The sequence below is a fragment of the Misgurnus anguillicaudatus genome, unplaced genomic scaffold (genome assembly GCF_027580225.2).
Source record: "Misgurnus anguillicaudatus unplaced genomic scaffold, ASM2758022v2 HiC_scaffold_34, whole genome shotgun sequence".
Lineage (NCBI taxonomy): Eukaryota > Metazoa > Chordata > Actinopteri > Cypriniformes > Cobitidae > Misgurnus > Misgurnus anguillicaudatus.
Window position 1 is genome coordinate 799,056 of NW_027395284.1, and position 18,674 is coordinate 817,729.

The window sequence follows — 18,674 nt, forward strand, 5'->3', positions numbered from 1 at the left end:
ATGCATAAGATTATCATGTTTGTAGCGAATATAGGGGGTTAATGTGTACAAAATATATTTCATACCTAGTGGAGTTGGTAACTAATAATAATAGTAAATTTGTAAAGTAGCATAAAATAGAATTACATAATAAAGCAAGAAAAAACTACCTCAAATGTGTATCTATTTAATGATTGGATTCCACAACTGATAACAACAACAACACAACACATACATACAAGACAATACAGCGTTTCGTGTAGGTGTAGCAAGTGAACAACATTTTAATTTAAGAAACTTACTATTGCGCTTCTGATTTGGCTGTGAGATTCGCTGAGAATGAATTGAGAATGAATTGGCTGTGAGAATTTTCATTCCAAAATGGCGGCCGCGCTGCTGAAGCGCTATAGTGACTGTTGCCAAAAGCGAATGAGAGTTTCCCCTCTTGTGCTTCTATACTCTTTGCTATGGCGTAGTCGCCAAACAGGAAGTAGTTCATATCTCAGGATCTTTTTAACATTTCTAAACCAAATTTTTTATATGAACTCGGGACTCAAATGTGAAGATGCCCAAGATAAAAAACATTGCAGTAACATGTCTATATTATGTTATTGTCACTTAAAATATCCAATTGAACCCTCTGTAAATAAGAAAAAAAGCAAGGCGTCTTCACCACTAGAGGGCAGCCTTTACATTCAAACGTGCCTTCACACGTGACTAGACAGAAACTGACTGTGTGAATACGGATTGAAAAACGTCTCGGTTACTATCGTAACCTCGGTTCCCTGAGAGACCGGAACGAGACATTGCATCCGCTGACGCTATGGGAAACTCCTCCCTCTTCCGGTTTCTAAAGCTTTTATTGAACAACGCCAGTGTTCTGGCCAATGCCGCCCATGACAGCCTTATAGGGGCGGGACTTCCGCTACTATATAGCCTGTCTAGGCGGCAAAATACTCAGATTCTTTCGATTGAACGAACAGTAGAGCTGATCTGAGCAGTGACACGGCGGCTTACTCAATGTCTCGTTCCCGTCTCTCATGGAACCGAGTTTACGATAGTAACCGAGACGTTCCCTTTCGAGAGCGGTCACTCGACATTGCGTCCGCTGACGCTATGGGGGATGTATTCAAACACGCTGTGAGAACAGCGAAGAGCAGCTCCAGTGAAGCTTACTCAAGTCTGTGCGCCGCAATGCTTAGCTGAGTCGGTGCACAATCCCCGCCCAGTCTGTGTAAGCCAACGCACAGTAGATTGGATGCCTGAGTCTCTAGGGACTCAATCAAAAGCTTATACAGAACAGAATGCATACAGTCACAGGCTGCATGTAGGTCTTATTGCAGCCCTACAGCAGATAAGCAACCTGTAACATTACAACAGCAACGGCTAGGCCGACCCAATGTGGGCGGTAGCAAGCATATCCGGGCAGAGTATTTGCTGGTATTAACATATGATGCACGATGGCCAAGATAGCTAGCGTGAAAGTACAAGGAAGAAGCGAAAACGCGGCTCCATATTAATACATAAGCTGTACTTGCAATCCAGTACAAACTATGAATAGGCGTCGGATAGTGCGACTGCCGAATTAGAATAACACCGCTATGCCAGTGTGGCAGTCATGTGCTGCCCTCATTAGTACCTAATGATCCAGTGAACCCAGCTGGATCCCAGCAGCTGACTGCTTAGGTGAAGCAGGGAAATTTCTTAGAATGAGCTGGGCAGGTCACAGCGATCGTTAACGAATGCCACAGCCCATCTCTGAAGCATAAAGAGTTGCTCTAACAGTAATGTCAGAGCGGAGTGCTTAGATGAATGTATAACACCCCTACCGGCACAGCTCACATCAGCTAGATGGGAAGGCAGAATGCAACCGTCTATGCTCTAACTGCGCTGAGGGTGGTTTTGGCATATAGTCCCTTAAGGGCATATACAGCCCCTGACGGCACTAAAATGTGCAAATGATTGGCCACTTCTCTCACTTAAGAGAATTAATTGTGCCTGGCCACTGCGCACCCAAGGTACCAGCATGAAATGCAGCGATAGCTGCATGAAAAACCTTTGGGGTAGACAGACCACTTTTCCTTCATCTGCTCACTGCTGCAAAGATAGAACGTTCGACACGTGACAGTGCACCGGCCGGGTCGTAGTCATTGCTTCACACCATTACAGGCACTGCATAAAGAGGGCGTCTTGTAGAAAGGGCTCGCTGTCCTTACTGATTTTGCGTGTATAAGCAGCAAAACCAAATTAGGGCAACACGTAACCGCTGGCACTTGGCCGAGCACAACGTGTTTCATACAAAGCACAACTGGGATAAGGACAAAGCTTACACTTTCCACCATCATGTACCGATTCATTACGTCCAAACCAATCTCAAACAGTGTAAAGTCCTTAACAGCCCTTAAGTCTGTGTCGCATTTGCGGCAGCCAGGACATGAGCTGCTTAATGAAGAGCAGGCGCAAATTGTTGTCTGGTACAGTAGGTGGTGCACTGTGAACTTGTAAGCCGGTAAACTACGGAGGCGTTCGTCACCAGCACAGCAGTGTCTCGGGTGGAATATCTCAGAGCAGACTCATATCCAGAGTGCTCCTGAGAGGGACGGCTCGCATGAAGCCCGTGTCTGTATGCCCAACCAAGCACATAAACGTAAAGCTGGCATGCACACCGTGCTTATATGCTCACACGCACACATGCAGAAACCACTTTAATCAAAGGAGTGTGTCTGTGGCTGGTTGGTACAATCCCAAACGGGCAATAAGATAGCAGGATGCGCATTTCGCTCAGCTAAGAGGGAACAGCGTTACACCCTGTTAATGTGTGCGGGTCTACATAAAACCTGCTATAAGCACCACCGGCGCGGCTAGTAGTCTCCTATCACAACAGAGGTCATAGTCTAGGGTGAGAGAATAGTGGCTGCACAAGCTGTTCTACCTCTCTCTTCAGGTAAAAACTATATTACCCGTTCGTAAACTCCAGACTCAGTACCGGTGCGCTGCGCCGATTGTGCGACAGGTCTGCACAGCTGGGGTGGTCTGTGTCGAATCAAATTGGCAGCCACTCTGGGTAATAGTACAGATGTGGCCTTTTAAAATGCGCGTCTCTGAGAGCAGAATGCCGCGAGCACTTCCGAAATTCAGCGAGATCCCGCAGAAGGGGGGTTCGGTGGGGGACGCAAGAAATACAAAAACCTGTAGATGGCAGTCGTGTTTCATGTAGGCCATACTGACGACAATTTGTGTGCTTGACTTCATGCTGAGCGTATACTGTATGATATTGAAGTAACATGACACAGAATTTTTGTGTTTAGGCGATAGACTTTGATGTCATACAAATGTACGCTTTTTTGGCAAACATTTCGTTGGCAAAGTTTTCTTTGCCTGTTACATAAACAGTCACATATTCTTCATAAAAATCCGACTCAAATGCGCATCATTTGTCTTATTTTTTTCCGTGTACAGTACAAGAGACGTATGATAACTGAGTCTTATAACAAAATAACTCTCGAAGACCTTTGAAGAGACCGAGCGCATTTACGCAATATCATTAACTAGTTTATCTAATTTTACATTTAGTTCATTTTTGCATCTGAACATTTTAATAGCTTTAACATGGTTGTGTTGCGCTTTTCTGCATTACTGAACAGGAATATAAGTAGAAATATTAGAAAATATAAGGTAAGCGTGTTGTGTGTATTTCCTAATTATAAGCTTTTGGGAAATTGCACCAAAACTAAACGTGCATAAAAACATAAACAAGTCATTTAAATAAGCGAAAAATCTTTTTTTATGAGCTCAAAATTTTGAATACAATGTGCTATTGCAAAAACATTGCCCATCTCTAAAGGAGAATATTCATCTTTAAAGTTGAAGAAACAAAAAAGTAATGTACTGATAAGCATTCGTCAAATATATATATGTGACCTGATCCAGCAAAATGAGTCACAGTGACCCAAATTTCAAAATTGAGATTTTGGTATCAATGAAAAGAGGAGACCATAAGCTTTCAAATGATATCCTAGTCAAAGTCATACCTTGAATGGCGATCTTACCCAACTTAAACACTGACGCATTCACTCAACACCGAAAACACAGGGTGTAAGTTTTAATGGCTCTGAATCTGATCTCTTACAAAAGTTATTCACAAAAATGGAATTATCTTTTAGCTGAAAATTTGAGAGGTGATAAAAAAACAAATGAAGGTAGGATGAAACAGGTTTTTTTGTTTTTGAAAGCGGATGGTCTGTTCTTTCAGTTGATATTTTATGTTTATTTAAAGAGGATAATTTTTCTGTAAGGCATTAAACTTAAACTGGGTGGCAACTTAAAAACCGCTGACGGGGAAAGAGTTCAGCATGCTTCCAATTGGATCATCACTTCAACAGTTGCACGATATAAATGTTAATGTATAAATTAACGTTAGATGAATGTTGATTTATAAAATAAACACCACAGTCTTAAATCATATTTTCATTGTGTCTTTGCTGCGTCTGTGTTGCTTGAGAATTGCGCTCTGTTGCAGCCACACTTGATTCTAAGGAACTACTTTGTTTGGCGGAAGAGTAATATTTGTACTAATATAATTACAACTTATTTGTGTTTTATTTTATGAAATCCTGCTAACGTTATGCATATGAAGTAACCATTTTATAAAAGCAATAAACCCCGCGAAGCAGTGGGGTTACAGTGCATTTTATAACAGCTAAGGGGGTTTTAGGCACTCCGCTTCGCGTCGTGCCTACCAACGCCCCTTAGCTGTTATAAAATGCTCTGGTAACCCACTGCTTCTTGGGGCTTATTGCTTTAATTACTTTTGTTATCTTCTGAAAAGTGATGCAGGAAACATTTAATGTTAATAACTATATGTTAACTAAGCCATTATTAGAAAATAATTGAATACACCAAACACAAATTACTCATCACATTATTTTATGTTCTTATGAGTTTTTTTAGATGTAAGTTGCTCTTTTTGTATTTTCCCTGCAGTCTTTCCGGTTGTGGTATTACAGATGAAGGTTTTGTTGCTTTGGCTTCAGCTCTGAGATCAAACCCCTCACATCTGAGAGATCTGAATCTGAGCTGTAATAATCCAGGAGATTCAGGAGTAAAGCTGCTCTCTGATGTACTGAAGGATTCACGCTGTAAACTGGAGACACTACAGTAAGTGTTATTATATTATTGAATATTTTTATGTGTTAGGAGAAACACTGCAGTAAAGATGAACGAGTAAAAATGTTTTTATTATTGTGATTAAAAACAGAGTCATTACAGCAGCTGCTGTCAGCTAATGAGAAACCGATAATACACGATATTGGGTGTTTTCACACCTAGTGTGTTTGAGCCCTTCAAACGCTTTTAGAAATGCTGCCACCAAATGCTGCACAAAAAGCTGGGATCTTTTGAAGTTGTGATGTGAACAAGAAAGGGTCTGAGATAACTTTAGTGCTAAAGACGACCAAAAAAAACAACTGGGTCCTCTTTTGAGACCACTATATTGTTAACACCAAAGGACTGAGGTCACATTTGGCCAGGGGCGTAGGAGCGATTTTGAACCTTGGGGGGGCAGTTAATGAGAGTTCGGGGGAAATTCCTTGGATTGATTATATATATATATATATATATATATATATATATATATATATTTATAATATGAAGTGACAAACTGGGTAGATTATAAAAACAGAGAGAATCAATCTAATACAACTGGTTACATTTACCTACAAGAAATAAACACTGTCTGCTAAAGCATACATAAAATAAACAGATTTTATATCATCCAGTGACATGATGGGTTTTAACTTCTGAACCAATCAGATTCAAACAGAATAAAGTCCAAACTGCAAAAGCCGTCAACTTTAGTGTTTTAAATGATTAAATTGCAAAATATCATCAGTCCATATGCAGCCTGACGTTGGAAAGCCACTTTGACCGTTGACTGTATGGCTTCAGCTGAAAATGAGCCAGGAGCAGCACTGCTAGATGCTTGGATACTCTGTAAAACAGAGAAGAAAAATATTACTTCATGCCTAGCTAATGTCACTATCAGTGGAAGACTGCTAACGTTAACGAGCTTGGAAAACACAACAAACTTATTCTGCCTAAATAAAGTAATGATTACTTTATTTATAACTAGCATATCTCTTGTTACAGTCCCTGCATTGTAAAATGAAAGTTAGACTTGCGGGGAGTGAACATTTAGACATAGACAAAAAGTATCAAACGTAGCTTGTGCATAAAAGTAAGCTTTTCTTTTACACGTGTGTGAAATCCATTGACGCCAAGTGAGCGTTGCAGACTGTCATTCAGCCGCAGCATTAACGAGTCACATAATGGATTTAGATCGCAAAATAGTAGGTTTTAGAAGGCAGGCAGCAACTGATGATTGAAAATGGTTTGCTGTAGCTTGATGGAAAGAATTTAAAAAGTGCAGGTAAAGGGATAACCAAGCTGACATTGTAGTATACCGGAATATAAGACAAGGTTTTTTGTCCTAAAAATAGGTTAAAAAAATAGGGGTCGTCTTATATTCGCGTTATAGAAAAGATCACGGGGGGAAGGGAGAAAGCACAACGGAATTAAATAGTGAAATAGTGTCTGATAAGCAACCCATTAAAGGGATAGTTCGGCCAAAAACGATATTAAACCCATTATTTATTTACCCCCAAGCTGTCCAAGTTGCATATGTCCATCGTTTTTCAGACAAACACATTTTCGGATATTTTAGAAAATATTTTAGATCTTTCTGTTGATTAAATGTAATGTTACGGGGTCCAGCAATAGTCCACGACCTTCAAGTCCAAAAAAAGTGCGTCCATCCTTCACAAATTAAATCCAAACGGCTCCAGGATGATAAACAAAGGTCTTCTGATGGTAATCCGTGCGGTGTTGTTGTAGAAATATCCATATTTAAAATGTTATTAACGTAATTAACTACCTTCCGGTAGCGCCGCCATCTTAGTGTACGCACTTTTCTTAGTGACGTATGACAAATTCGGAGGGCGGGGGACAGAGCAGCAGCAGAGAAACCGCTGTATGCTGCGTAAGCGCTCATCCTGAATGCGGATGACTCTAAGATGGCGGCGCTACCGGAAGGTATTTAATTACGTTTCCTACAAATCTTGCGTTTCCTATCTGATCAACACAATCCTCGATTCGAGGCAGTGGAAAACAATCAGGCTTCGTTATGGCATTTAGCTTTCTGTAATCTGTACAGAACCTAAACGACTTGTCAGGTTTATTCACAAGCAAAGATGGAGATGCCCAACTAGAGAATGAAGGTTCAGCAATGTTATTTTCCAACATATACTCGATTTCCTCATCCAGATGTTTTTTCTTATTTTCAGACACTCTATAATACCGCTGATGAATAGGACTCGAATCTCCGACGTCAATGTCATGCTCAATCAAATTTGTACAAGAAGGAGTATCGGAAAACAGTGTAGAATACTCATTAATCAAATTAATCATATCATTACACTGTACATCCGTTAGATGGTTAAGCCGGTTACGCATAGAACTCAATGCTTCCGAATTTCGAAGACGACCTTGAAGAACACAATCTCCAGGATAGATTTCTTCTTCCTCCCCACTTACCAGATTTTGCGTAAAACCCAATTTTAGATGGTCCTTGTTAACAGAAGAATCTGCCAACAGAACAGGTTTAACAAAAGAATCAGGCCCAATATCATTTGACGCATTGAAATCCTTACAAGCATAATAAGGTTTCAACAAGTTCACATGACAAACTCTCGTCTTTTTTCTTCGATCTGGCGTATTAATTATATAATTCAGATCAGAAATCTGGCGCGCAACCGTATATGGTCCAAGAAACTTTGCCTGAAAAGGAGACCCAACAATAGGCAACAACACCAGCACCTGGTCTCCCGGCTGAAAGGAACGCAACTCCGTTCGACGATCGAACAATTGTTTCATTCGATCTTGTGCTTTATTCAATGATGCCTTTGCCAACTGGCTTGCCTCATAAATTCGTCTACGAAAATCATTAACGTAAGACAAAACATTTTTCGGGGGATCGGATTTTTCCCAGTCTGCCGATAAAACAGTTAACGGAGTTCGCACATCATGACCAAAAACAAGGTCGTTCGGACTGAATCCAGTACTTTCTTGCGCAGCTTCCCGAGCTGCCATCATTAACCAAGGTAGACCAGTCTCCCAGTTCATACCCATTTGGACGCAGTACGCCCTCAACAAAGACTTCAACGTTTGATGGAATCTCTCCAGTGCTCCCTGACTTTGTGCATGAGAAGCACTGGAAAGATTATGTTGAATATGGAGTTGTTTCAACACTTGAGTAAATACATTCGAAGTAAAATTACTTCCCTGATCAGATTGAATAATTCGCGGTATTCCAAAAACTGAAATAAACTGGGTAAGTGCTTTTATAACTTGCTTAGCTGTTATAGAACGCAAAGGATATACAGCGGGATATCTAGTTACTTGGCACATGACTGTCAGCAAATATTCACTACCCGTTTTTGACTTAGGCAATGGCCCGACACAATCTATGATGAGGTACTCAAACGGTTGACTAATGGCTGGAATTGGATAAAGAGGAGCCGGTTTCAAAGACTGGTTGGGTTTTACAGTAAGCTGACATGTGTGACAACATTTAATGTATTTAGACACGTCACGCTTCAATTTGGGCCAAAAAAACCTTTTCAAAATTAACTGATATGTTTTTTTCACACCCATATGGCCAGACATATCATGTGCGGTCTGTAACACTAGCAAAGCTTACCTTGTCATTGCTGGTGTGATATGGATTTTACTGGCAACATTTGTAAAAGTCTCTTCTGAGGTTCAAGCAGCACAGGAGACCGATAGAAAAACTTTCTGTTGCTTTTTACTTAGTGCTCTTATTCGCAAAATTATGCGTGTGCGGCGCTACCGGACCTGATTGCGACCACTTTAGTCAATGCTTACAGCCGCGGACTTCCACATGTCTTCCATATTTGACGCGCACCGCGTCCAAATCTCATTTCAAATACAAAGTTAAAGTAAAAATGAACATGTTGCATACAGCACGTGGAAACAGACATACGCTGCGTCCCAAACCGCCTTCCATACTATATAGTAGGCAAAGAGTACGAGAAGTAGTGCTTTTCGCCCACTATATAGTATAGAAGTATGCGGTTTGGGACGCAGCCATAACTATTTTACACGCAGATTTTTCATGTGTGGATGCTGGTCGCGCGCATTGGTCAAAAATAAAAAATTTAAATAACACAGTCTAATTTTGAAATGCATTGTTGTAACGCGCTCGTTACTAAGACTGTAACGAGTAAAATATTACCAAAATGTTATTAGTAATGCGTTATATTACTGCGTTACAGCAAAAAATAATATATTACTGTAATATATTATATTTTCTAATGCGTTACTCCCAACACTGTATACGGGCGGTTTCACGAACAGGGATTAGACTAGTCCTAGACTTAAACACTTTTAAGAGCTCTCCAAACTGAAAACAACTTGCACTTACATATCTTCAAATACATCAGGGCCCTTTGTTTTACCTCAAAATGCACACAGGTAATGTTTTTAGTAAGGCATGTTTGTTAAAACTACTTATATTTCCTAATTAAACTAAGACCTAGTCCTGGATTAAGCTAATCCTGGTCCGGGAAACTGCCCCAATGTGATAAATTAAATATTAAATACGTAGATGTTACCTAAAAGTAGGCTAAAGATGAGTAAATGCCCGCCCACACTCTCCACAGATACACATGTGAAACAAAAATGAAAGCAGTCATACAGTACATATTATACAGTAATCATTACTCCAAATCTTTTATTCCTTCCGCCATCAGGTTATTGTATTTATACAGTAGCCACTTTAAAAAGGATCCATATCAATAGCTTACCTGGTAAAATACTGCCTTTTTGTTGTTGATTTATATTATACATTGTATTCATTTGGCAGAATAAATCATCTTTAATTGAGAAATGCTCAAACCTGTGTTGTCAAATATCACTATGACTTTAAAACTCTAGTTCTTGGGTTAAACTGTATGCAAGTCAAACAAAATTGCACTCTGATTGAACCTATCCACCATAGCATTCTGTGTGTGGACAACTTAATATAGAAATTAGATATAGTATGCTATTACTTTATCATACAGTTACAAAAGCATACAGATAGCATTTAAGTCATTGCTTATAGAAAAACTAATCAGGAGCAAAGTCTGGCCTAAATTCCCCCATGCAGCTTTGATGTGTCTAAAAGCTAACATTACAGTAACTTTTATTTAACAGAGTAGAAATGGAAGAGGAGGATATGTCTGTCATGTTTTACTTGTTAACATCTTGGTTTCTTGACTGGTTGTTGACATAATTGTAGCTCAGATGTGAGTGCAAAAATTTTGCAAACACAAGTTACAAATACTCTGTGGGCTGAGCCCCCCCCTGTCTTCCAGTCCTAGTGACGTCCCTGCCCCCTACACATTTATATTACATATGTGGTGTCCGGGTCCACTGGACCCGGGGGTAATAAGAGTCTAAAAATTGAATGTGCTATGTAACTTCACTCTGTTTTTCTCCTATCTGGGACTCCTGTGAGTGCATGAGTGTGTTTGTATATATGTCTGTACATATGTGATGGATGCATGTCAGAGTTTTGTCCTTCTGCACTTGCTGTAACAGCGCAAGGATACAACATGTTATATATCATGCATGAAAACTCATCTGCCCCCACTGTCCCAAACACTTACCTTCTGTCTAACAGGAACCATTCTACATTTTACCATTATATCCCTTACAAAAAATAACGCGCACGTGTGTTTGTGTATGAGTGCATGAGAGAGAGAAAGTAAATAGAGAAGTAGAAATAGAGAAAATAAAATTTTATACCCAAGCATTTTTATCATTTTAGGTTGTAGCCAATAGCAACACATTGTACTGCAGTGTGTGTGGACATAAGATGGACAGGAAGACACAGTATATGTCTATAAAATGCAAGAAATGCATATGCAACACAGCTACATGGTAAAAATGTGCTTCTTATGTGTTGTGTAGGCTGGCATGACTAGGTTATGTGTTCAATGTGGATGATGTGTTGTGATACGGCATCTTTCCAGGTGGGGCTTGTGTTATGTAAACTGACACAAATGTGTACAATTTCAAACTAAGTTCAAAGAATTAAACATCAAAGTGATGAAAAACGTATTTGAGATGAAAAAGTGATGAATACTTATTTAAGATAAACATGTTTTCCCCAATATCTGGGGGAGAATAGAATTTTCTTCTCTTATTTCATATTATCACAAAAACGAATAGCACTTTAATCTATAAATAGTCCTCTACCAGTGGTAAATGACAAATATTAACCATAAATTCTGTCTATATTACTTGCAATAAGGCTAAAATAAACATCTGTAAACAGATATACATAAATTTGTATGACTGCATTAATTTAAGATACTAATAATGCAGTGGGTCCATTAGACCCACAAACATTGTCTAAGTAACAAAAATATGAACACCACACAAGGGTTAAACTGTTCCTTTGATTAAAATCAATCACATCACGCAATAAAAATAAATTATCCACAATTGATCTATCTGGTATACAATAGGACTGATCTCTGTGAACTAATACTTGTAGATGTTTTTTAAGTCTATTTGCTAACGCCTTCGAAAAAATTTTGTAATCCAAGCATAATAATGACACAAGTCTCCAGTTCTTTAGAAGTCCCAAGTCTCCTTTTTTTGGGATTAAGGATAGAACTGCTCTGCAACAACTTGTAGGTAAACTCTCCCTCTTGATACAGTCTATCAGCAGCTCATTTAAGTCTTGTCCAAGTAATCCCCAAAAAGTCTGATAAAACTCCAGGAGTGGATGGTATACCGGTGGAGATCGTCCAGGAGATAATTGTCTCATTGCATCAGTAAGCTCTTGCAAAGTTATTTGATTATCCAGTGACTCTTTTTGTTCATCGCTCAACTGAGGCAAATCACAGAGCAAGTCAGCAATACTCAGGGGTGTGATTCTTCCGGATAAATCCGGAATTCTGGCTTTTCCGACCTGAAAATGGGGCTTTCGTGAATCATGCAAATCCAATTTTTTTGTGTGTGGGTGGGGGGTTGCAAGGCACCGTTATAAATAACCGCATATCACTACGCGTTAGTCTATTTATTTGTCGCGATGGAACTTCATTCAAAGCAGAGCTCACCAAAGAGCTTGCAGTCAGATCTCCGGCGTGTGTTGTTGGCTGCGAATTTAAAAAAAAACATGTGTTTGCCAACAAATAGTATGAGAGAAACACATCTTTCACTCTCAACCAAACTAACAAACTAGCCAATCAGAAGTAGAATGGGGAGGGTCTTTGAGGTGCGGCTGAGGTCCAGCTAAAGATGCCGCGCGGCCGCGGTGAAGTCGTAACAAGTTAACGTTGTCAGACAGCAGGATGAAGAGTAAGTTTATGAAGCCTAGGTAAGACAACCTAATTGATAAAGGACCTAAATCAGTGGCGCTGGGCATGGATAGAAGGAATAGGCAGAGACAAACAGCATTTTAGTAGTAAGAAAATTAAGAGAACCCGCCAGGTGTTTGCTGCTTTGACAAAACTGTCCGTTTCAAATCAGGCTATGCCAGTAATGTAAATATCAGATTTCTCGTCGAGGTGAAATGCTGTCTCGCAATATCAATATAAAGTTGCGTTTGTGTCAAAACGTTTGCTTGCATTATTATTCTGTAATCACTTACGTTAACGCACGCATATAAGAGGCTGTTTACTGTTTACACTTGGCATTAACATGTGTTTTCGTCGATCGGATCACAAGTGGACGACGTTAATGCCAGGTGTAAACGGTGTTCAAAATGTTTTGAGCTCGTCCACTTTCGACCACTTTCAACCACATTCAGAGGTGGTCGAAACCACTTTCGATCGGATCGCTTTGGAGTTGCGGAACGCACATGTGGTTGAATGCGTTCGAACAGCCACACGCGACCGCCTTCTCTCCGCCCATTTATCTAATCTGAGGTATTAAACACAAGTTTTACGTCTTTTTTGACTTCTGGCGTGAACGTTCGGTTGATCAGCGCTATTTTTAGCCTTTCATTGATAAAACTAAGCGGCTGATCTCCGTAGTTTCGTTTTGAAAGCGTGTGAAAGTTGCACGATCCTGTTTCATCAATTGCGCTGAAAATTCAAAGAAAGCTCTTACATACTCATGTACAAAACACTGTGCAGCATGTTTACTTGCTAAATAAGCAGTGCACTCCGACATAATATTAGTTTGCATCCATATAAACTCATAATTACTCCCGCTCGGGTTTGAATGACAGCAGAGAGACTCGCCCACCGTCTCACAGACCACCCCCTCATAGTATTCAGCACAGAAGCGGTCGAAAGTGGACAAAAGAGACAGATTTAAATACCAGGTGTAAACGTAATGTGTCTCTCTCGTCCACTTGTGATCCGATCGATGAAAACACATCTTAATACCAAGTGTAAACAGCCCCTAAGTTACGCGAATCAGATCCAACGTCATCCTGACGAACACACGCATACGTTTGCTCCTCTTGGTTTGTGAATCTGGCGGTAATGCGTGTGATTACAGAATAATATAATGACAAACACACACATTCATGGATCTGATTTGCCTGTGTGTGCGCGTGTGTGTGCGCGCGTGTGTGTGCGTGTGAGTGTGAAACGCGTAGCTCGACTGTGCCAAAAGAACTATGCAAAAGACAAATGCACTTGACTGCCTTTCCAGAAAGTCATAACATTTGAATTAAGTAACAAATGTTGCAATCAATAATTAATCTGTATTAAATGCCCCCACTAATTATTCTATAAACATTAAACATGTTTTGACCAATAGCAAATCCCATTTATCAAATTGTGTATGTGGCTTGTGTGCCTTATTATTACCATATGCAACCAAAGATTTTACTAAAAGGGCATACATTTGTTTAGAAGAACATAAAAATCTTCATAGATCTAGTCACTTATTTTTACTCTCAAAATGCACCACATTGATGTATTTACTTTTAAATGCACAAAATGATTTTGTTCAGTCTGATGCAGTGGCAAGGCTACATAATGGTCAGGGTGGCACTTGCCCACGCATTGACGATTGGCCACTCAGATCGATCAACTTTGAGCCCAAATTATATTTCAACTGTATTTCATTTTATATAAATGTGTGTGTGTGTGTGTGTGTGTGTGTGTGTGTGTGTGTGTGTGTGTGTGTGTGTGTGTGTGTGTGTGTGTGTGTGTATGTGTGCGCGTGCGTGTGTGCGCGTGCGTGCATGTGTGCATATGTATGTCGCCACGTCATGGTAGGTGTGCCGTATATTTTCCTGCTTTTTTGTCCTTTGCCAATCACACCTATGAATACTTCCAGGATCACAAACCTTCACACTATATAATTTAGAATAAAAATCCACTGTCATTTTTCTCATTTCCATAGGGTCAGAGGTAATAGTTCCATTAGGACGTCTTATATGGCACAACTGTTTTTTTAAAAAAAACTTTTCTTTTCCAGATTAAAAAAAATGCACTAGGAGCATCCATATCTTTTATTGAGCAAATTCTTGATCTTATAAGTGCTCCTTTAACTTTCTCATGTAAAAAAGACCCAAGTTCTTCTTTTTTCTTATTTAACCCATCATCATTCACAAATCCATTATTATTTAAAATGTCCTTTTCCAAAAATAAAATGTCTCTTTGTAAACCTTTAATTGTTATTTTCATCAATGCTGTAGCATGTGAAGTATAATCTTGGCAAAAAATTCTAATATTTGCTTTACCTACATCCCACCATTGACCAAGATTTTCAAAGGTATCTTTCTTTAGTCTCCACTTATCCCAAAAAAATCTTAAACTTTTCATGAAAACTCATATCATGTAACAATTTGACATTAAAATGCCAAAAATAAGAAGGTTTAACCACTTTTTTTAAAATTAAAATCAAAAGTAATCATATGGTGATCAGAAAAGCCACTAGGCAATGTGGAAACATTCATAACCTTATTATTCCATATCTTCCCTAAGTAAAATCTATCAAGCCGAGCACCACTTATTTGATTATTTAATATCTTTACCCATGTATATTGTCTAACTCCTATATTTCTACTTCTCCACAAGTCTATTAGATCAAACTCATTTATAATTTTTAACAATTGCATGCTTGACTGATTATGTGGTTCCTCTCCATTCCTATCAACTGTAAAATTGGTTGTGCAATTCCAATCACCCCCAATTATCATGCACACAGTATCATCAATATTTTGAATGGCTGATCTCAAATCCATAAAAAACACCACACGCTCATGTCCATTATTAGGATACATTAATTAAAACAAATATTGTTCCTTCAAACTCTATTTTAGTTAAAAGTGCTCTTCCTTTTACAATTTCCTCTACTGATAATATATTTACATTTAACGTTTTGGAGAAAAGAATAGCTACCCCAGCACTTATGTTGGTTCCATGGCTAAGAGTATATTTCCCTTCCCACCACATGCCCCACTGAGTCTCATTATCACTGCTTGTATGCGTTTCTTGCAAAAAAACTATATCAACTTGTTTAACAAACTCTGAAATCATAGCTAATTTATTTCTATCTCTGCCCCTATTTATATTTAAGGAACCAAATTTTAAAAATTCCATAGAGAGATAGAAATAAAGAAAGAACAGATACATGAAATAAGTATAAAGATCACCCTGTGTATTAAGCATACTATTTTTTCAAAACTCTTTTTTCTTTCCGCAATTTAGCAAGAATCTTCTTCAACCTAAACCTCTTCTTTTTACATAAGGCCTCATAACTAACAACTTTCTGCATTGACACCACTGACCATATGAATTTGTCTATATCTGGGAAAAAATCCTTCACTTCAACTGTCTTTCCAAACGTCAGATCCAAAAAGTCATTAATCTCTTGCACGGAGTATGTATCATCTCTACTCTGTAAATCAACCTCAGAAAATTCAGATGACTCAGACAATGTTTCATCATCCTTCATTCCATAATCCTCACCGTTTTCAACATCATTTGAGTTTTCAGTATTTTCAATAGCAATCTCTTGAGCATTTTCATTTTCTTTCTCTACCATTGTATTTGTACTATGCTCCAAGACCTCATCCTCCTGTGTTACATTTACCGTTCTTTCATTTAGATTTATTTCTACACTTTCAGGTGATTCATTTCTTTCAACAATACTCTCCTCTACAGGGTTAGGTTGCACGATTGTATTATTTACCTTAGCGGCAGTTACACCACTAGGCCCTGCAACCTCTGCATTAGCCTGAGCTCTGTGTGGGCATGGCAACTTTTTGTGGCCAATATCTCCACACTCAAAACACTTCAAGCTACCTTTATTGATATAAAGTATATATGATTTTCATTCATGTACTACTCTAAAAGAGACATCCAAATCCGGCACATTCAAAAACATAAACGCATGTCTCCTAAAAGACAACACATGTTTAAGCGCTTCAGTTTTACAACCCAATGGGATCGTTTTAATTGCACTAGCACATTTACCATACTGGTTTAATGCACGTTCAATATCCTCATTTCCAATAAACGGGGGAACATTTGAAATATAAACCTTTGTCATGGGTGTAACAAGTGGTGAAACAGTAACAAAATCGCCACTTACCACAATCCCGTTACTTATCAGACGGTTTACTAACTTCTCTTTAACAAAAACCACTACTGCTTTATTCATCCTGGAAGCTGAAGAAATGTTATCGTATCCAACCTCTTCTCCGACCGCCAGCAACACATCCTCCACTGATACGCCCTGAGCAGGTACGCATCGGACGCCGTATGTCTCAATTCCTTTTATTTTATCCAATTTTAAAGAAGAAAAACAGAAAGAAACCGAAAACAAAACTTCCCCTCCGTGAAACCCTCACCTACACCCCAAACGCTCCCAGCACACACCGGAAGTGAAAGAGAGAGAGAGAGATGAATGCGTGAGATGCAGAGACAAATAGAGAGAGATAATAAAAAATTAAAATACAATTATTTTCTGGTGAAACCCCAAAAATACGTTTGAAAAATGGGGGGGGGGGTCGTCTTATATTCGGGTAGGCAATATAGGGACTAATTATTACACACGCACACAAACATTTAGGAGTAACCTTTATCTTGTTAAGTGTGCTTGCAAAAGCACACTTATTGTTCTTCATAAGTTTTCTTATTATTATTATTCCGACCTAAATTTTTGGCCAGCTCCTTTGACTAGACCGCTTGACACAGAGACACCGTTCAAACTTTAAAATGTTCGGGCAGTGCCGGTCTAAGTTGCTTGAGAAGATGAAGTCACAAATCCATGTCGTTCTTCCACCATATTGGATTGAACAGAAAACCTTAATAAAGATTCACAGGTCACAAATTTTGTCCCAACTCGACGTACACGATCCTTGGATCAAGCCTTACGAAAGTTACTAGAAGGATTTTTGGAAGCATTTACCCATCACAGGCCAAACGATACCTGTGACCAAAGAGTATAGAAGCATAAGAGGGGAAAGTCAATAGAACGTTCCATTGCAACACCAGTGCCCAGCAGCAGCCCTACAAATCCGCCATTTTGGAATGAAAGCGACTCGGGAGTCAACTAGAAATAATGGCAGTATCAGCTACTTTGTACATTAAAAGATCAAATTCAAACTGAATGATGATTACACATAATAACATACAATCAGACCAGTGATCATTTATCCCTTTTTACAGCTTATTTTCAGATATTTAGACAAGTCTTCCACTTTTATATAGGCTAACTTTACATACAAACACACCGACATAAACTCATCCACACATAATATTTTGGCTCCATATACATACACATATACACACATATACATCTGAATTGGTCGAAATGGATTAAGTAAAAAAAAAACACAGTTTTAGGATAACAGACAGAGCAATGCATAATGCATAAGATTATCATGTTTGTAGCGAATATAGGGGGTTAATGTGTACAAAATATATTTCATACCTAGTGGAGTTGGTAACTAATAATAATAGTAAATTTGTAAAGTAGCATAAAATAGAATTACATAATAAAGCAAGAAAAAACTACCTCAAATGTGTATCTATTTAATGATTGGATTCCACAACTGATAACAACAACAACACAACACATACATACAAGACAATACAGCGTTTCGTGTAGGTGTAGCAAGTGAACAACATTTTAATTTAAGAAACTTACTATTGCGCTTCTGATTTGGCTGTGAGATTCGCTGAGAATGAATTGAGAATGAATTGGCTGTGAGAATTTTCATTCCAAAATGGCGGCCGCGCTGCTGAAGCGCTATAGTGACTGTTGCCAAAAGCGAATGAGAGTTTCCCCTCTTGTGCTTCTATACTCTTTGCTATGGCGTAGTCGCCAAACAGGAAGTAGTTCATATCTCAGGATCTTTTTAACATTTCTAAACCAAATTTTTTATATGAACTCGGGACTCAAATGTGAAGATGCCAAGATAAAAAACATTGCAGTAACATGTCTATATTATGTTATTGTCACTTAAAATATCCAATTGAACCCTCTGTAAATAAGAAAAAAAGCAAGGCGTCTTCACCACTAGAGGGCAGCCTTTACATTCAAACGTGCCTTCACACGTGACTAGACAGAAACTGACTGTGTGAATACGGATTGAAAAACGTCTCGGTTACTATCGTAACCTCGGTTCCCTGAGAGACCGGAACGAGACATTG